Source organism: Hemitrygon akajei, chromosome 2 (genome assembly GCF_048418815.1).
Source record: "Hemitrygon akajei chromosome 2, sHemAka1.3, whole genome shotgun sequence".
NCBI classification, from domain to species: domain Eukaryota; kingdom Metazoa; phylum Chordata; class Chondrichthyes; order Myliobatiformes; family Dasyatidae; genus Hemitrygon; species Hemitrygon akajei.
The window spans coordinates 76,459,518-76,481,019 of NC_133125.1; positions in this window are offsets into that span (position 1 = coordinate 76,459,518).

Sequence of the window (21,502 nt, forward strand, 5' to 3'; positions counted from 1 at the left end):
TGGAACAACTTTTTAGAAAAATGGTACAGGATACCGGAGGCTGCGCCCCACGTAACATTGTTGGTAAACAAGGGATATCAGTCTAGACTTAGGACCTTTAGTTAAGAGTGCTGAAACCGTAACAGTGTGGAGGAAAATCACGCCAGAGGTGTGGATATCAGAAGACAATAATTGCATTAAAATAATGGTAAGTGTAGATATGGTAGGGACAGTGAGAGAGGTCGAAATAACACCCCACCCACACCTGCCCTTGCTGGGAAAGGAAAGAGGCCAGCAGAAAGATAAAAGGTTAGATGAGTTGCCGTCTATTCTGTGGTCACAGCATGACACGGACGTAGGGAAAATAAAAACAGCTAGTCCAGTGGAAATAAGGCTGAAAAGGGGAGCAATTCCACCCAGGAGACCACAATACCCTCTAAGACCAGAAGCAGAAGAGGGAATAGCATCGACAGTGCAGGGGTTGCTTGAAATAGGAGTGCTTAAAAGAACAAACAGTCCATGCAGTACCACGTTGCTGCCGGTCTTAAAAGCAGATAAATCTAAGTGGAGATTGGTGCATGATTTGCGAGCGGTAAATGATGTGATAGAGGACTGGCCAGCGGTAGTCCCCAACCCACACATGCTTTTGACTAATGTTCCACCAGAAGCAAGTTACTTTTCAGTGATTGATTTGTGTTCGGCTTTCTTCAGCATTCTTCTAGCCAACCAGTGTCAGTATCTGTTTGCATTTACTTACAGAGGTGCTCAGTATACCTATACCAGAATGCCGCAAGGATTTAAACATTCACCACACGTTTTTAATCAGGTGTTGAAGGCAGACCTAGAGGGCATGCCATTGGAAAGTACATTGTCACAGTATGTGGATGACCTGTTGATTTGCTCCCACAGCGAGGAACAGTGTGAGCAGGACACTATAACTCTGTTAGAGAAGCTGGCGCACGGAGGACATAAAGTATCCAAAAAGAAACTGCAATTTTGCACGCAGCAAGTGGAATACTTAGGCAGGGTAATATCCAAGGGAGTGAAGGAGATAGCACCAGATCAGACTGAGGCAATAACTAAGGCCCCAAAACCCCAGACTGTAGGGCAGATGATGACGTTTTTGGGAATGGCAGGGTACAGCTCAGATTGGATAGGAGAATATGCTGAGATTGTGGCACCTTTGAGAAAGATAATGAAAGAAGCAGGACATACAAATTTGAAGAACGGCTTACAGTGGAATGGAGAGGCGGAGATAGCTTTCAATACTATTAAGCAGGAATTGCAGTCAGCACCAGCATTAGCTTTGCCTGACTACGAGAAGGTTTTTATGTATCCAATCAACAGGAGGGTTATGTCACAGCGGTTCTAACACAGGAGACAGGCACAGGAAAAGCAAAGCAGCCAATAGCATACTACAGTACGAGACTAAATGAGGTGGCTCAGGGGTATCCACCCTGTTATCAGGGATTGGCGGCGCTGTACTATGCATATGGAAAGGCATCATCTGTAACCATGGGCTATCCTGTGACTGTACACACACCACAAAGTAGCAGAATTGCTGGAAAGAGGGAAATTTGTGCTGACGCCAGCCAGGATAGCAGCGTATCAGATGCTATTGACATTTCCAGACATAACTATACAGAGATGCACTACCAGTAATATAGCCAATTTTGTCCCTTTGGACTATGAAGGAGAACCCCATGATTGTGTAGGGAAGACAATGGCATTTGCCAAATTGAGAGCAGATTTACAGTCAGAACCATCAGAGGATGCAGATAAAAATGTTCTGTTCGTAGATGGCTCTTGTTATAGGGACTATGATGGAAATCATGCAGGGTTCTCAGTAGTGCAGCAGGATCAGTCAAGCTATAAGATTATTAGGATGGAGTCCTGTCCCCAACCGTGTTCCGCCCAACTAGCAGAAATCAAAGCCCTGACAGCTGCGTGTGAAATGATGGAAGGTGAGAAAGTAGACATCTATACTGATTCGGCATATACTCATGGAGTATGCCATTTGTTCGGGGCAGTGTGGAAGCAGAGAGGTTTTTAAAAAAGTAGCGGAGATCCCATACAACATTGTCAGCAAATTCTAGACTTAATAAAAGCCATAATGAAACCTAAAGCATTGGCTGTAGTAAAATGCCAGGCACATAAAAAGGGAAAAGATGTAATAACAAAGGGAAATCAAGCTGTGGACGAGGCAGCCAGAAAAGCATCTGGATGTACATCAGCTGTCATTGCCCCTCAGGTAAGCCTAACTCCAGAACCTGTAGTAGAGGTAAGGCAACTTTGGCAGAACAGACAATGTGGAGATGAAGGGGGGCCAAGCAGAACCCAGAAGGCTTGTGAAGCATGGAAGACGGTTTGTTGGTAGCGCCCACCCCTCTACTGATGATTCTGATTTCAGAAGCGCTAGGGATTGACCATTGTGCAAGGGGGGAAGTGATAAAGCAAATAAAGAAGGATGGTTTTTGGTCACCTTATTTACAGGCTTCAGTGCACTTTGTCTTGTCACAGTGCAAGGTATGCACACAGAATAATGTTCGGAAGGGAATTACAACCCCAATAGGTCACATTAATGTACCCGAAGGACCATTTAAACATCTAGTGATCGATTACGTAGACATGATAAAGACAGTGAGAGGGAAAAGATACATGCTGGTAGTAATTGATCGATTTAGCAGATGGGTGGGGGTGGTACCTTCAAGAGATCAAGGGGCAAAGACAGTGGTAAAATTTCTGACAAATGAAGTGATCCCAAGGTTTGGAATACCTACAGAAGTTAGCTCAGACAATGGTTCAGCTTTTATCCAGAAAGTGGTCAAACTGGTACTACAGGCGCTGAGGATAAAGCAAAGATTTGGATGTGTATACCACCCTCAGTCACAGGGCATGGTAGAGAGAATTAATGGAACCCTGAAAGCCAAACTAAACAAAATTTGTGCAGACACTAAACTTAATTGGGTCGATGCTTTACCGTTAGCACTGATGAGTTACCGCATGCAAACTAATCGAATAACATGCCTGACACCGCATGAGATGCTCACTGGGAAGCTATCATACCTGTGATAGGGGTAAGCAAAAATGTTGAATGGATAAACTATATATACTACAATCAACAGAGATTCATCAACTACACCGATGATGCACTGGAGGCCTTAGGGCAACAGCTGGATGCAACTAGCAGGGTGGCGTGGCAACACAGACAGGTACTGGATTGGCTATTGGCAGAAAAAGGGGGGGGTGTCTGTAATGTTTGGAGAACAATGCTGCACTTTCATACCGAACAATACTAGCCCAGAAGGGTCTTTCACCAGAGCAATGAATAAATTAAAGAATCTGCGGGACGGAGGTCAAACAGAATGCAGGATTTGAACATCAGTTCTTTGATGATTGGAAAGTAGACTCGGAGGATGGGGAGCATGGCTGACTAAAATAGCAATAACTGTCAGTATTATATTGTTGAGCTGTGCGCTTGTGCTGTGCTGTTTTCTTCCTTGTCTCAAATCTCTTGTAGTGCATGCTGCAACCAAACAATTTCCAATGCTCGTGGCAATTACTGAAGCAAGCTTAGTGGCAAAAGAAACACCGAAAATGTATTGTTACAGCCTACAACACCTGCAGGATGAACAAGAGCAAAACGACAGTGTGGGAGTAGATTGTAAGGGCTTCTGAGTCTTTTTCCCTGTCTCAGGTACAGAGGGACAGGTTTTTGGCTCAGCGGCCCAGGGTAACAGGGAGAGAATACTTTGCGGTCTTGGCACAGAAAATTATAGTTTAACCAGAGATTTGGGAATAAGTGCTTGAGTTTATTGGGGCTTTTGTGCGCAGACTCTTAGTCTTTTCTCTGTGTGAGACCCTCTGGGTCTCAAAGGGGGGATATATTGGAGTATAAAAGTTGAAATTTTGCTGTGTAACCAAAACTATGTAGTCAGTTTTGAAACTTGCTATTTGCTATGCATGTATCCAATTCTGTAGGAGAACAAAATCTTAAGAATGTAGAAGACAATGGTGTGTTAATGGGAGGTAGCTAAGAGATGTAGATTAGAACATGATTAAGTCACGAAATCTTAAGAATGTAGAAGACAATGGTGTGTTAATGGGAGGTAGCTAAGAGATGTAGATTAGAACATGATTAAGTCAATGGGTAGAAACAATAGTGGCGGATGTACGTGTGATACACAACTATAGACCGATTGCATATGCTAATACAACTAAACCAGGAGATTGCTATAAAAAATGCTGTGTCCAAGGATCGGTGGGCAATCAATCACTGTCTCAGCTTTGATTTGCAAATTAAAGTTTAACCCTTCTTGAAGAATCTTCTGCATCTCCTGGTCATTTGTGGGGCACGAGAAACCACGACAATGGCCTAACCCCGCATTTCCGCGCTCTGACGCCACCCTTCCTTTGGCCTTAAGTCAATGGAATCCCCGAGCTTAAGAGCAGGAAGAAACCCACAGTGCCAGAACTACAGGGCTCTCACCTACCGTGTCGCCGCTCCCCCTTGGATCAGCCCCACGGAGGTGAGATAAGTCTCTAACTTTCCCCCACCATCCCACAGCCCCTTCGGTCTCAAGACCCTGTTGACTCCAAACGCCTCGCAAGCGAGCATCAGCACCTCCTTGGCGGGGGAACGAAAACCCACCGCCTACCACTCCGGCGGACTGGAAGTGGGAGAGTGTCCTGCCCCCTCCTACAAAAGCATCCGTTACCACCTGAGGGTCAGAGGCTGAAGTGAACGCCTACCCTCGACTCAGCCCTTGCTGGGCCCGAACGGGAAGCAAGACCCGAGACATTCCCGCTCCTATGGGACAAACCCATGCGGTAGGTCCGACAGTCCAGGCAGGACATTGAGGCCCTTTTGGACCGCAAGACAAGGCTAAGACCCGGTGCTTCTCCCCTTTGAAAAGGAGGTAGAAGGGAACTGACCAGTTAGTAGGGTACTGCAAGTTATAGGCGATTTCGTCTCTGACCTTTTTTTTTAACTCAGGGAGGGAACATTTCCTTTCAGCCTCTCCCAACCTCAAATCTTCACACTGTCATGAACCCCCGCTATGACTACAGACAGGAAGAACAATTAAACAAGAAATAAAGAAAGGGAAGATAGAGTATGAAAGTAAATTAGGACAAATAGAAAAATAGATAGCAAAAGTGCATTGAACGTCTATTTTGTGTCAGTCTTCACAGTGGAGGACACGTCCTATATGGCAAAGAATAATGTTATGAACGAAATGGGAGGTGAGGACCTCGATAAAATAACTGTCACTAACGATACAGTGATGAGAAAACTAGAGTGCCTGAGGGTAGATAAGTCCCCTGGTCCTAATGTGATGCATCCCAGGGTGCTGAGGGAATTGGCAGAGGTTATAGTAGACATATTGGTAATCATTTAACAAAACTCTTTAGACTCCGGGCAGGTCCCAGCGGATTGGAAGACAGCAAATGCCATGCCACTTTTTTAAAAAGGATGTAGGCAAAAGACAGGCAACTATAAGCTACCCAGCTTAACATCAGTTGTCGGGAAAATGCTTGAAGCTGTCATTAAGGAAGAAATAGCAAAATATTTAGAAAGGAATGGTTCCATTAGACAGATGCGGCATGACTTCAGAAAGGGCATGTCCTGTTTGACAAACTTACTGGAGTTCTTTGAGAACATAATGAGTGTAGTGGATAGAGGGGAACAGGTGGATGTCCTATAATTGGATTTCCAGAAGGCGTTTGATAAGGTACCGGACAAGGGACTTATAAATAAGATACGGATGCATGGAGTCGGAGGAAGTGCATTGGCATGGATAATGGATTGGTTAAGCAATAGAAGGCAGAAAGTTGATATAAATGGGTGTTTCTCCAATTGGCAGTCAGTGGTTAGTGGGGTGACGCAGGGGTCGCTGCTGGGACCGCAGTTGTTTACCACTTACATTGATGATTTGGAAGAGGGGACTGAGCGTAGTGTAGCAAAGTTTGCTGATGACGCTAAATTGAGTGGAAAAGCAAATTGTACAGAGGATGTGGAGAGTCTGCAGAGGGACAAACATAGGTTAAGTGAGTGGACCAAGGTCTGGCAGATAGAATACAACATTGGTAAATGCGAGATCATAGAAGAGATCATGCGAGAATAATAGAAGAACAGATTATTATATAAATGGTGAAAGTCTGCAGCATGCTGTTGTTCAGAGGGATTTGGAATTGCTTGTGCATGAATCGCAAAATGTTGGCTTGCAGGTACAGAAGGTTATTAAGAAGGCAAACAGAATGTTGGCCTTCATTGTTAGAGGGATTGAATTCAAGAGCAGGGAGGTCATGCTGCAACTATACAGGGTACTGGGAGGCCGCACCTGGAGTACTGTGTGCACTTCTCGTCTCCATACTTGAGGAAGGATATACTGGCTTTGCAGGCAGTGCAAAGGAGGTTTACCAAGTTGATTCCAGAAATGAAGGGGTTAACTAATGAGGCGAAATTGAGTTACCTGGAACTATACTCTCTGGAATTCAGAGGAATGAGAGGAGATCTTCCAGAAACAAACAAAATTTTGAAAGGGATAGATAAGATGCAAGTAGGGAAGTTGTTTCCATTGTTCGGTGAGACTAGAACTAGGGGACCTTGCCTCAAGATTCGAAAAAAGTGGAAGAAATCATGGCACAACCAGAGGTGGTTCAGTATGACATTGTGGGCATTACTAAGTCGTGGCTTAAAGAAGGCCATAGTTGGGAGCTTAACATCAGATTTATACTTATATCAAAATGACAGGCAGGAACATATAGACAGTGGTGTGGGTCCGTTGTTCAGTGAAGGTATTTATTACATGTTTAAAAAGATGTGCATAGGGTCTGAGAATGTTGACACTTTGTGGGTAGAGTTAAGTAAGTGCAAGGGTTAAAGCAAAGACATTATGGAAATCATATCTAGGCCTCCAAATATTAGCCAAGATGTCAGGTTGAGATTGCAAAGGGAGCTGAAAAGGCATGAAACAGGCTCAACAGGCTCAGGCTGCCACACACCACCTAGAAGAAGCAGACGAGGAGGCAGCGTGTGCCTACAACATGTTTGGAGTGGAAACGGATGAAGAACCATCTAAACCATATTATGCTATAGTTACTGTCAGGGGAAAGGACATTAGGTTTGAGAATGATTCAGGGGCTACTGCATCGGTCATTAATGCGGAGATGTACAGGAGGACATGGGGGTCCAATCTGCCTCACATTAGACCGTCAAAGCTCAAATTCAGAACCTATACGGGGTAGCCCATACCTCATGTAAGGGTGTTATATGTAGACATTTAAGCCGGGGGCCAGAAGGCTGAAGCCAGGCTAGTGATAGCTAAGGGCAGTGGGCCCAGTCTTTTGGGCCACGCTGGGCTTCGCAAAATCCAGCTCAACTAGCATGAAATTAAGTATGCACACACGACGGAGGACATTCTGCAGTGGTATAGTGATGTTTTTAGGGACGAGCTGGGCACACTGAAGGGCGTGACTGTGAAACTCCATGTCGACCCTGAGCCACATCATGTTTTTTTAAGCCCAGGTCTGCCTATGCAATGAAAGGCAAAGTCAAGGAGGAGCTGGAACATTTACAGAGGCTGGGCATCATCGGTGCGAGCAGCGGAGCGGGAGTAAGGAGTGCTCGTGATCGACATACGACTGGAGATCGGAGGATCAGCCGTTGTAGGTAGGCCAAGACCCTCAGACCTACCTGGAGAATACCTGAGGAGGAAGGTAAAGCTGCGCAAGTGTGGGTGACGTCAGTGGCGAGCGCGGGCTTTAAAAAGCGACCCACTTTCGGGAGCGGGCAGCGGAGTGCGCAGGAGCAGAGTGCTGGGCTTTGGCTCAGCGGGCTTTGGCGCAAGAGGACTTTGGCAAGAAGCCTGCTTTTCATTTATTCTGACTAGTCTGGGATCAGGTAATGGGGGAGACGGTTAGAGCAGTGGTGTGCTCCGTATGCAGTATGTGGGAGGTCAGGGTCAACACAGTTGTTCCTGATGACCACACCTGCAATAGGTGCATCCAGCTGCAGCTCTTATCAGACCGAGTTAGGGAATTGGAGCAGGAGCTGGATGAACTCCGGATCAATCGGGAGGCAGAGGCAGAGATAGATAAGGGTTATCGGGAGGCAGTCACACCGAAAAGACAGGAGGTAGGCAAATGGGTGACAGTCAAGAGAGGCAGGGGGAGCAGACAGAGAGAGAAGAGTACCCCTGTGGCCGTTCCCATCAAAAATAAGTATACCGTTTTGGATACTGTTGGTGGGGATGACCTACCAGGAACAAGCTGCAGTGGTCCTGTCTCTGGCACTGAGGTTGGACCCGCGACTAGGAAGGGGAGGAGGGAAGAGAAGAGAGCGGTAGTGATAGGGGATTCTATAGTCAGGGGGGCGGATAGGAGATTTTGTGGGGAAGATCGGGAGTCTCGGATGGTATGTTGCTTCCCTGGTGCCGGGGTCTGAGACATCTCAGATCGGGTGCAGGTTATTCTTGAGAGGGAGGGCAAGAATCCAGATGTTGTGGTCCATGTAGGGACCAATGACGTGGGTAGGATGAGTGAGGGGGTCCTGCGTAGGGAGTTCAGGGAGTTAGGTGCGAAGCTGAAGAGCAGGACCTCCAGGGTAACAATCTCAGGATTGCTACCTGTGCCACGTGCGAGTGAGGCAAGGAACAGGAGGATTATAAAGATTAATATGTGGCTGAGAGGATGGTGCAGGAGGAAGGGCTTCAGGTTTGTAGATAATTGGGCCTTGTTCCAGGGAAGGTGGGATCTGTTCCGAAGGGATGGTTTACACCTGAACTGGAGCGGTACTAACATTCTTGCAGGGAAGTTTGCTAGAGCTTCTTGGGGGGGGTTAAACTAAATTTGCAGGGGGCGGGGATCCAGAATGTGAGAGAGGATAGCGAGGGGAAGAATAAAGGACAGGTGGGGACTACACGGTTCCGGAATATTAAGTGTGTAGTGGAGGAAGGTGGGGCGGAACAAGTGATAAGGAGGACTCATGTACAGAGGGATGGTCTGACGGAACATGGAGTTAAATGTGTTGAAAGAATAAGTAAATGTAGGAAGGACAACAAAATTCTAGGGGCGTATAGCCTGATGGGAGTTCGGGGAGCTGGGTTAAGCACAATAGGCAGCGATTCAAACAGAGAGAGAAGAAATGGGTTAAAAATTCTATATCTGAATGCACGAAGTGTCAGGAATAAGGCGGATGAGCTTGAAGCCCAGGTGCGAATGGGTAACTATGACGTTGTTGGGATAACGGAGACATGGCTGCAGGGAGATCAGACCTGGGAAATGAATGTACAAGGGTATACATGCTATCGTAGGGACAGAAATGTGGGCAGAGGGGGTGGGGTAGCCCTGTTGGTGAGGAATGAGATTCAGTCCTTTGCAAGGGGGGACATAGGGTCAGGAGAAGTAGAGTCTGTGTGGATAGAACTGAGGAACAGTAAGGGAAAAAGGACCCAAATGGGTGTTGTCTACAGGCCACCAAACAGTAGCATGGATATTGGGTGCAAGTTGAATAGGGAGTTAACATTGGCATGTGGCAAAGATAATGTCGCAGTAGTTATGGGGGATTTCAACATGCAGGTGAACTGGGAGAATCGGGTTGGTGCTGGACCACAGGATAGGGAGTTTGTAGAGTGCCTACGGGATGCATTCTTGGAACAACTTGTACGAGAGCCGACCAGGGACAAGACTATTCTGGATTTAGTGTTATGTAATGAACAGGATTTGATAAGCGATCTCGCAGTAAAGGAGCCATTAGGAGGTAGAGGTCACAATATGATAAGCTTTTATCTGCAATTTGAGAAGGATAAGGGCAGCTCGGAGGTGTCAGTGTTGCAGATGAACAGGGGAAACTATGGAGCCATGAGGGAGGAGCTAGCCAAAGTTGACTGGACGGATAGCCTAGCAGAAAAGACAGTGGAACAGCAATGGCATGTATTCTTGGGAATAATGCACAAGGTGCAAAATCAGTTCATCCCCCAGAGAAGGAAGGATTCAAAGGGGGGAAAGGGGCCTCAGTGGTTGACAAAGGAAGTCAGAGACTGCATAGCATTAAAAAAAAGGAAATATGACAGAGCTAAGGTGAGTGGGAGGACAGATGATTGGGAAGTTTTTAAGGAACAACAGAACTTAACTAAAAAGACAATACGGGGAAAAAAAATGAGGTACGAATGCAAGCTAGCCAGGAATATAAAGGAAGATAGCAAGAGCTTTTTTAGGTATGTGAAGAGAAAGAAGATAGTTAAGAACAATGTTGGGCCCTTGAAGAATGAATTGGGTGAAATTGTTATGGGAAACAGAGAAATGGCAGAAGAATTTAATGAGTACTTTAGATCTCTTTTCACAAGCAATCTCCCAGATGTATGGATGGGCCAAGGACATAGGGTATCAGAGGAAATGAAACAAACAGATTGACATTCGGAAGGAAACGGTGATGAGAAGACTGATGGGACTGAAGGCTGACAAATCCCCAGGTCCAGATGGTCTGCACCCTAGGGTACTAAAGGAGGTGGCCCTGGAAATTGCGGATGCATTGGTAATCATTTTCCAATGTTCCTTAGATTCAGGATCAGTTCCTGAGGATTGGAGAATGGCTAATGTTATCCCACTTTTTAAGAAAGGAGGGAGGGAGAAAACAGAGAACTATTGACCTGTCAGCCTGACATCAGTGGTGGGAAAGATGCTAGAGTCCATTATTAAGGATGAAATAGTGGCATATCTAGATAGCAGTGATAGGATTGGGCCGAGCCAGCATGGATTGACCAAGGGTAAATCATGCTTGACTAAACTGTTGGGAGTTTTTTGAGGATGTAACCAGGAAGTTAGACGGGGGAGATCCAGTGGATGTAGTGTACCTCGATTTTCAGAAGGCATTTGATAAGGTCCCACATAGAAGACTGGTGGGTAAAATCAAAGCTCAGGGCATCGGGGGGAAGGCATTGACATGGATAGAAAACTGGTTGGCAGATAGAAAGCAAAGGGTAGCGGTGAATGGGTGTTTCTCGGAATGGCAGGTGGTGACTAGTGGGGTGCCACAGGGCTCGGTATTGGGACCACAGCTGTTTACCATTTATGTTAACGATTTGGATGAAGGCATAGAAAATAACATCAGCAAATTTGCTGATGATACTAAGCTGGGTGGCAGTGTGACATGTGATGAGGATGTTAGGAGAATTCAGGGTGACTTGGATAGGCTGGGTGAGTGGGCAGATACTTGGCAGATGGTGTTTAATGTGAATAAGTGTGAGGTTATCCACTTTGGGAGTAAGAACAGGAAGGCAGCTTATTATCTGAACAGTATAGAGTTGGGTAAGGGAGATCTCAGAGTCCTTGTTCATCAGTCACTGAAGGTGAATGAGCAAGTGCAGCAGGCAGTGAAGAAGGCTAATGGAATGTTGGCCTTTATTACAAAGGGAATTGAGTACAAGAGCAAGGAAATCCTCTTGCATTTGTACAGAGCCCTGGTGAGACCACACCTGGAGTACTGTGTACAGTTTTGGTCTCCAGGGTTAAGGAAGGACATCCCGGCTGTAGAGGAAGTGCAGCGTAGATTCACGAGGTTAATTCCTGGGATGTCTGGACTGTCTTACGCAGAGAGGTTAGAGAGACTGGGCTTGTACACGCTGGAATTAAGGAGATTGAGAGGGGATCTGATTGAAACATATAAGATTATTAAGGGATTGGACAAGATAGAGGCAGGAAATATGTTCCAGATGCTGGGAGAGTCCAGTACCAGAGGGCATGGTTTGAGAATAAGGGGTAGGTCATTTAGGACAGAGTTAAGGAAAAACTTCTTCTCCCAGAGAGTTGTGGGGGTCTGGAATGCACTGCCTCGGAAGGTAGTGGAGGCCAATTCTCTGGATGCTTTCAAGAAGGAGCTAGATAGGTATCTTATGGATAGGGGAATCAAGGGATATGGGGACAAGGCAGGAACCGGGTATTGATAGTAATTGATCAGCCATGATCTCAAAATGGTGGTGCAGGCTCAAAGGGCCGAATGGTCTACTTCTGCACCTATTGTCTATTGCCTATTGTCTATCATTGAGCCCATCCAGTTTTCAAGGTGGGCGGCTCCCATTGCTCCAGTTTTGAAGGCAGACAAAAAGGTGAGGATATGTGGGGACTATAAGTTTATGGTGAGTCAAGTCTCTAAGCTGAAGGAGTACCCATTGCCACGAGTAGATGACCTGTTTGCGACCCTGTCAGGGGGTAAGCTGTTCTCAAAGCTAGACATGAGCCACGCCTACCAACTGCTCGACGAGGATTCAAAGGAGTATATCACAATCAATACACAGAAGGGATTATTCAGATACAATCGCCTGGTATTTGGAATGGCGTCTAGCCCCGGCATATTCCAAACACAATGGACAGGGGATTCCGCACGTATCAGTGTATCTTGATGATATTTTGATCGTGGGGCCACGGAGGGGAACCATCTGACTAACTTAGAACAGGTCCTGAAGAGGCTCTCAGATGCAGGGCTGCGATTGAAACGCGGAAAATGTGTGTTCCTGGCACTGAGTGTGACCTACCTGGGACACAAGATTACAGCTGAGGGGCTCTGTCCAGTGGAGGACAAAGTCAGAGCTATCAAGGAGGCCCCCAACCCCAAAGAGCGTAACTGAACTCAGATCACTTTTGGGCATGGTGAATTATTGTGGCAAGTTTCTTCCTGACCTCTCAAAGGTTTTAAACCCACTGTACAAGCTGCGTCACAGTGACACTAAGTGGCAGTGGGGTGAAGAACAGGAGAAAGCTTTCAAGGAAATGAAAGAACTCCTCCACTGACCTAAGCTGCTTGTTCACTATGACCCAGACAAGGAGATCGCCCTTTCATGTGACACCTCATCGGGGCAGTTCTCTCACATGTAATGGAGGATCATATTGGTTATGCTTCACGTACCCTGACGGCTGATGAGAATGAATATTCACAGTTCGACAAACAAGGTCTTGCCATTGTTTTTGCGGTCAAACGCTTTCATCAGTACCTCTATGAACGTGTTTTCATAATTTATATGGACCATAAACCACTGATGAGCCTTTTCAATTAGACCAGATGCATCCCACCGTTAGCCTCAGCCAGGATACAGCGTTGGTCTCTCACATTGTCAGCTACCAGTACACTATAGTGTACAGAGCGGGTGGGGATAATGCAAACGTCGATGTGCTGAGTCGATTATCTTTACCTGAGACCCCTGTTACCACATATGTGCCTCCAGAGACAGTGTTTTCATTGGAAAGGCTGTTAGAAACACCTGTAAAGGCGACCCATATCAAACAGTGGACAGAGAAGGACCCAGTCCTGTCCATCGTCAAGACTTTTCTTTTACAAGATTGGCCCAGTGTCTGAGTCTGCAGGATGGTTGCATTTTCTGGAGGGCGAGGGTCATCATGCCTCCCCCTGGCCGTTCACAGATTGTGGAGGAAATTCATGAGACTCATCCAGGAGTGTTTCGAATGAAAAGCCTTGCAAGATCCTACAATCCTACATCTGGTGGCCAAGAATGGATCAGGATCTGGAGAACATGGTAAAATCGTGCACACAATGTCAGATCAATCAGAACATGCCACCACCAGTTCCTTTGCACCCGTGAGAGTGGCCAGACCACCCATGGTCTAGGATACATTTGGACTTTGCTGGCCCCTTTATGGGGCAAATGTTTCTTGGAATGGTGGATGCACACTCCAAATTGATAGAAACTCACATCATGAGCAGCATTACAACCCCCTCAACTATAGACAAACTCAGGCAAGTGTTTGCAGTCCACGGGTTGCCTGACACTCTGGTCACTGATAATGACCCGACTTTCATCAGTGAGCTGTTCAGTGAGTTCATGTAGCAGACTTCGGATGGCCCCTTTCCACCCAGCCTCAAATGGCTTGCTGAGCGGGCTGTTCAGACAGTGAAGGAAGGCCTGAAGCGGATAACAGGGGACTCTCTTAATACCCGGCTTTCATGTTTCCTATTTAAATAACGCCTCACTCCACAGACTATGACTGCATGCACTCCAGCAGAGCTGCTGATGGGGTGTAGGCTCAAGTCAAGATTGGACCTGCTGCACCCGGACATGAATGCAAAAATGGAGAGGAAGCACGAAAAGCAGAAGGAAAGACATGATCAACATGCGCGAGAGAGACAGTTAAAACCGGATGACAATGTGTATGTGAGAAACTTCAGCAGTATCAACAATCAGCAATGGCTACCTGGGGTGATTCTTAAGCAGAGTGGTCCAGTCGCCTATGTTGTTAAGCTGACTGGTGGGCGTGTTTTCCGCAGACATCAGGACCATGTGTGTCTGCATCATGATACAGGCTCACAGGCAGACAGTTCCTCAGAGTTTCCAATGGTGAGACAGACTACTGTGGGAGCATGCCCGCCAGTGACTTTGCCAGAGAGAGACGCTGGCAGAAGGGTTGGGGTCCCTAAAGAGGATGGACATTCTCACACGGGCACACAGAACCCTCTCATGCCTCCATCACCAGATCCGCCTAAAATACCCTCACCAGCAGTGGCTGCTAGGTCACTGAGGGTAGTGCGCAGGTCACAGCACCCTCGCAATCTTCCTGACAGACTGAATATTTGACTGGACAGTTTCTATTTTGTTAGACTGAATGTTGAACATGACACGTTTTCAAATGTTTTGTATTAGTAAACTGTTGCTGAGACACTAGTATAAGTTTCAGGGGTACACTAGCTAATGACACCACTGTTTATGTTTCCCAGTTTATTTACATTTGGGGAATGTTGGAATTTAAAGGGGGAGAAGTGTTGTAATGTGAGCATTATAAAAATAAGTTAATACTAGTTAGGATAATGGTAATATAGCAATACTCCTGCTAGGGGAAACTGTTTCTAAAGAGAGGCTGGTTCTGGGGCTGGTGGGGAGGGGGGGTGTTTACTTCCATCTTCTTAACGTTTGGTGGGCATGTGTATAGCTCTCTGCCATGCCGTATGGTTCAGTGAGAGCCTCTGTATGCAAATATCGGTTTTGCCGTTCCAGATAAAGTTGTTCCTTTGGGCATGAAGTTGTTGAGTAGTCCTTTTTTAAAGCAGAAGTTACTACATATCTGAACATAATAACTGGAATTAAGAAAACCTCTTCTACAGGATGCATAAGATCAGCAGACGGATCCATATTAACAGACCCAAATAAAGTATGTGAGAGGTGGATTCAGTATACAGGGCAGCTGTTTGAGGATAATAGAGGTGAGCCCCCAGATATTAAACACCCTAATTTTGGCCCACCTGTTACCAAAGAAGAAATAACTAAAACAATGAAAAGCATGAAACATGGTAAAGTCACTGGACCTGATGGAAATTTTAGTGGAAATGATACAAGCCCTAGAAGATCTGGGTATTGATATTCTTTTTGAACTGTTTAATGGCATAATAGAGTCTAGTGTATTGCCTGACAATCTGTTGGAATCAGTATTTATAACTCTGCCAAAAATTCCTGGAACTAATGACTGCGGAAATTGTAGAACCATCAGTCTGATGAGTCACATAATAAAGACTTTGTTGAGAATTGCTCTGAGTCGAATTAAAAACAAGTTAAGGCCAGAAGCTTCTAAACTGCAATATGGGTTTATTGAGGATAGAGGAGCTAGGAACACAATCTTCATACTACAAATGTTTTCAAAAACGGCAATTGAATATTAAAATGATGTCTTTTATGTTTTATTTATTCCACTAAATCATTCAACAAAGTGCAACATGAACAATTATTTCAAATTCTCACTAAACTAAACTTTGATGGAAGGGACCTTGACTGGTTCAAAACTTATATTGGAACCAAATGGCAGTGGTAAAAACTTGATGATAATATTAGCAGTTGGACTAAAATTCAAAGAGGAGTTAGACAGGGATGTGTTGCCTCACTGGAATTAATTAATATCCATAGTGAAATGATTCTCAGAGAAATAGAAGACCTAGATGGGATAAAAATTGGAGCTGTTAACATCAACAATATAAGGTATGCAGACGATACCACCCTAATAGCAAGTGCTACAGAAGATCTACAAATCCTCCTAGATAAAATAATCTAAACAAGTGCAGATTTTGGTCTAACCATCAACTGTAAAAATAAACAAGTGTATGGTGTTATGGATTCAGCAACAATAAAACATTTATTAAGCACTGAAAAACAAACCCCAAAAAGTAAACAAACCACTAACGTAACTGGAAATCAGCTGCTGTGCGGCAGCTTAAACAGTTCTTAAAGGAATAAAGCGAAAACAGTTCTTAAAGCGATGTTGCAAAAACAGTTCTTCAAAGTAGTACTGCAAAAGTTCAAGATGTTTACAGTCCATTAAAGAAGAGACTTTTTAGACGATTTAAATTCTCTTTCACGTCGTTTTGCTGCGGTTCCCAGTCGAACTATACTTTTCCCAGAGAATTTACGAAGATGAAAATGAAACGGCTTAAAGGCACTGACCTTTCCTTTACAAAACTATACCCAACCCTTTCTGCTATTATTCGCAGGGGTTACCATGGGGACAGCCAACAAATTCCTTCCGAATGAGGATCAAACATGGTCGAACCTGTTTCACCGTTGAAATCGACTTTCCTCGATCTTTTAGCTCCCGAACTCCGATCTTCACTCTCCACTGATTTTTAACTGGTGGTATTATAAAGAAACTGCCGGCAATGACCTTTTAAACTTTAGGCATTAAATAAAACTCCACCTTTCAACCAAACTGCGTCATAATATTGGACCACGCAGTGGCATGGAGTCAAAATGGCAAATCCGGCTACGAACTGCCCCTCCTCACAGGGATGGGTCCTCCTTTTATATCCTGTAAAAAAAAACCTGTCACATGACCTCTACTGGCGGGAAAATGATGTCACTCCACCATCACAAGACCACTACCTTAAGTCCAGTATAGCTTCAACACCACTGTCACGTTACAAGTACAAGATACCCACGGGTACGTAACAATGGTAATATCAAAACAGCAGGATACTCCCAACTGTCAAATGTACATCAGTAACCAAGAGATTGAACAAAAGACCAGCTTTAATTACCTTGGTAGCTTTATATCACAAGATGCTAGAAGTAGAAATAAAAAGAATTGCCATTACCAAAGCCAACTTCCAGAAACTGAAATCCATTTTTACCAACAGACACATTTCTATAACAACAAGGCTTAGGCTACTAACATGTTACACCTGGTCAATATTGCTGTATGCTTCTGAAACATGGACTATAACACCAGAACTCCAAAGAAACTTAGATGCAACAGAAATGTGGTTTCTTAGAACAATGCTGAAAATATCATATAGAGATAGGGTAACTAATGAAACAGTACTCCAACGTGACCATAGAACCATAGAACATTACAGCACAGTACAGGCCCTTCAGCCCTCCATGTTGTGCAGACCCATATAATCCTTTGAAAAAAATACTAAACCCACACTACCCAATAACCCTCTGTCTTTCCTTCATCCATGTTCCTGTCCAAGAGGCTCTTAAATATCCCTAGTGTTTTAGCCTCCACCACCATCCCTGGCAAGTCATTCCAGGCACTCACAACCCTCTGTGTAAAAAACTTACCCCGATGTCTCCCCTAAACTTCCCTCCCTTAATTTTGTACATATGCCCTCTGGTGTTTGCTATTGGTGCCTTGGGAAACAGGTACTGACTATGCACCCTATCTATGCCTCTCATAATCTTGTAGACCTCTATCAAGTCAACTCTCATTCTTCTACGCTCCAAAGAGAGAAGTCGCAGCTCTGCTAACCTTGCTCCATATGACTTGTTCTCCAAACCAGGCAACAAACTGGTAAACCTCCTCTGCACCCTCTCCATAGCTTCCACATCCTTCCAATAATGAAATGACCAGAATTGAAAACAATACTGTAAATGCGGTCTCACCAGAGATTTGTAGAGTTGCAACATGACCTGTCTACTCTTGAATTCAATCCCCTTGTTAATGAAGCTTCGTATCCCATAGGCCTTCTTAACTACCCTATCAACCTGTGCAGCGACCTTGAACGATGTATGGATTTGAACCCCAAGGTCCCTTTTTTCATCCACACTCTTAACTGACTAATTGTAACTGACCATTAGTCTTCTGGTTTGTCCTTCCAAAATACATCACCTCACACTTGCCCGGATTGAACTCCATCTGCCATTTTTCTGCCCAACTCTGTAGCCTGTCTATATCCTCTTGTAACCTTCGACAGCCTGCAGCTTCAACAACAACTCCTCCAATCTGCATGTCATCCGCAAACTTACTCACCCATCCTTCCGCCTCTACATCCAGGTCATTTATAAAAATCACAAATAGCAGGGGTCCTAGGACAGATCCCTATGGCACTCCACTAGTCACCGACCTCCAGGCAGAATACTTTCCTTCCACAACTACCCTCTGCTTTCTTCCTTTAAGCCATTTAAAAAAAATCAAAACAGCTAACGTTCCACTTATCCCATGCCTCATGACTTTCTGGATGAGTCTCCCATGAGGGACCTTGGCAAATGTCTTGCTAAAAGATCTTTACTGAAAACATTAAATGAGAGGAAACTTAAATTCTTGGGCCATTTCATCAGAAAAGGAGAAATAGAATGCCTTATAGTACAAGGCCGTATGCCTGGGAAGCACATAAGAGGAAGGCAAAGAAGAAAATATATGGACACTGTGAAAGAACTAACAGATCTAAGTCTGCGAGATGTCATTGACGCTGCATGGGATCCTTCGATATGGAGAGCCATGATCGCCTAAAGCACATGAAAAAGAAGATATCTGAACAACTTTTGATACTTGATATTATTGGCTCACTTACCTTAATTTTTCATATTGTCTCTCCTATGTGTTTTTTTAAAGTTGTCTCCTGTTGGTTATGTAAAAGCTTTCCAATCCTCTAACTTCCCACTATTTTCTTGCGATATTATATGACTGCGCTTTTGCTTTTATTAAAAACAGGAGAAGATCTGTGGATGCTGGAAATCCAAGCAACACAAACACAAAATTCTGGAGGAACCTAGGAGGCCAGGCAGCATATATGGGAAATAGTAAACAGGCGACGTTTCGGGCCGAGACCCTTCATCAGCACTGGGGAAAAGAAAAATGAGACGTCAGAGGAAGAAGTGTGGCGGTGAAAGGGGTGGAAGAAGTAGGAGGTGATAGATGAAATTGGGAGAGGAGTGCAGTGAAGGAAAAAAACTTCTTAGGATATAGGATTTAAATCGCAGCAAGAGGCGGAGAGGGAAAAGGTAATAGAACCTCGGAGAGAAGCTGTTTTTTTTAACTGATCGCGGCAAAGAAGCTAAACTGCACAGGCGCGTGACGTAGCGCGCCAAACGTTTAAAAAGGAAGACCGCCATATATTGCGGTCATCCTCGTAGCGGCCATTGTCAGAGTGGACTGAGGCAGAGTAGGACGGCTTTGGCTCAGTCAGGCTTCCGCGAGAACAGGGACAGGCGAGGTTTGAACGGGGCACAACTGCGCAAGCGCGTGAAAGTCGGCTCGTGAGGCAGCGGGAGAATTTAAATAGCGAGCAGAGGCTGAGTACGACCTTCACTCCAGGTGAGGTAAGGCCGGGTAAGCTCCTTTAAGTAATCTAATTAGATTAGGAGTAGGTAATGGAGGCAGTTAGGGCAGTTGAGTGCTCCGTTTGCAGTATGTGGGAAGTCAGGGCGAGCAATGTTGTCCCTGATGACTACACCTGCGAAAGGTGCATCCAGATGCAACCCCTGACAAATCGTGTTAGGGAACTGGAGCTGGAGCTGGATGAACTTCAGATCATTCGGGAGGCAGAGGCAGAAATAGACAGGAGTTTCAGGGAGATAGTCACCCCTAGGAGTCAGGAGACAGGTAGTTGAGTGACTGTCAGGAGAGGGAAGGGGAATAGACAGGAAGGGCAGAGCACCCCTGTGGCCGTTCCCATCAATAATAAGTATACCGTTTTGGATGCTGTTGGTGGGGACGACATACCAGGGACAAGTTGCAGTGGTTGCATCTCTGGCACCGAGACTGGACCCTCATCTCAGAAGGGAAGGAGGGAAAAGAGGAGAGCAGTAGTGATAGGGGATTCGATAGTTAGGGGGACAGATAGGAGGTTCTGTGGAAGAGATCGAGGATCCCGGATGGTCTGTTGCCTCCGTGGTGCCAAGGTCCGCGATATCTCGGATCGAGTTCTCAAGAGTGAGGGTGAGCAGCCGGATGTCGTGGTCCATGTAGGGACCAATGATGCGGGTAGGAAGAGTGAGGAGGTCCTGAAAGGTCAGTTTAGAGAGCTAGGTGCCAAGTTAAAGACACGGACCTCTCAGGATTGCTACCAGTGCCACGTGCAGGTGGGTTTAGAAATTGTAAGATAGTGCCGATCAACACGTGGCTGAAGACATAGTGCAGGAGGGAGGGCTTCAGATTTATAGATAATTCGGCATTTTTCTAGGGAAGGTGGGACCTGTTCCGGCGGGACGGTTTACATCTGAACTGGAGGGAGTAAAGTATTCTTGCAGGTAGGTTTGCTAGAGAGGCACTAGTGGATTTGGATTTAAACTAGATATGAGGGGGGAGGGGAAACAGAGTGTAGGAACAGATGTATGGGAGAAGGAAGAAAAAGAAGACAGTAAAGTTCTTTGTACTGTTAGAGACAAAGAGAGAGGAAGAGGTGGAGAATTTCATAAATGTATTTATTTTAACGCTAGGAGCATTGTAAGAAAGGTGGATGAGCTTAGAGCATGGATTGATTCCTGGAAATATGATGATGTAGCTATTAGTGAAACATGGTTGCAGGACGGGTGTGATTGGCAACTAAATATTCCTGGATTTTGTTGTTTCGGGTGTGATAGAATCGGAGGGACAAGAAGGGGAGGTGTTGCGTTGCTTGTCAGAGAAAATATTACAGCGGTGCTCTGGCAGGATAGATTACAAGGCTCGTCTAGGGAGCCTATTTGGGTGGAATTGAGGAATGGGAAAGGTGTAGTAACACTTATAGGGGTGTATTATAGACCAACTAATGGGGAGAGAGAATAGGAGGAGTAAATTTTCAAGGAGATAGCAGATATTTGTAGTAAGCACAGGGTTGTGATTGTGGGAGATTTTAATTTCCCACACATAGACTGGGAAGCCCATACTGTAAAAGGGATGGATGGTTTGGAGTTTGTAAAATGTGTGCAGGATAGTTTTTTGCAGCAATACATAGAGGTACCGACTAGAGAAGGAGCAGTGTTGGATCTTCTGTTAGGGAATGAAATAGGTCAATGACGGAGGTATGTGTTGGGGAGCACTTCAGGTCCAGTGATCACAATGCCATTAGTTTCAATATAATTATGGAGTAGGGTAGGACTGGACCCAGGGTTGAGACCTTACATTGGAGAAAGGCTAACTTTGAGGAGATGTGAAAGGATTTAGAAGGAGTGGATTGGGACAATTTGTTTTATGGGAAGGATGTAATAGAGAAATTGAGGTCATTTAAAAGTGAAATTTTGAGGGTACAGAATCTTTATGTTCCTGTTAGGTTGAAACGAAAGGTTAAAAGTTTCAGAGAGCCATGGTTTTCAAGGGATATTGGAAACTTGGT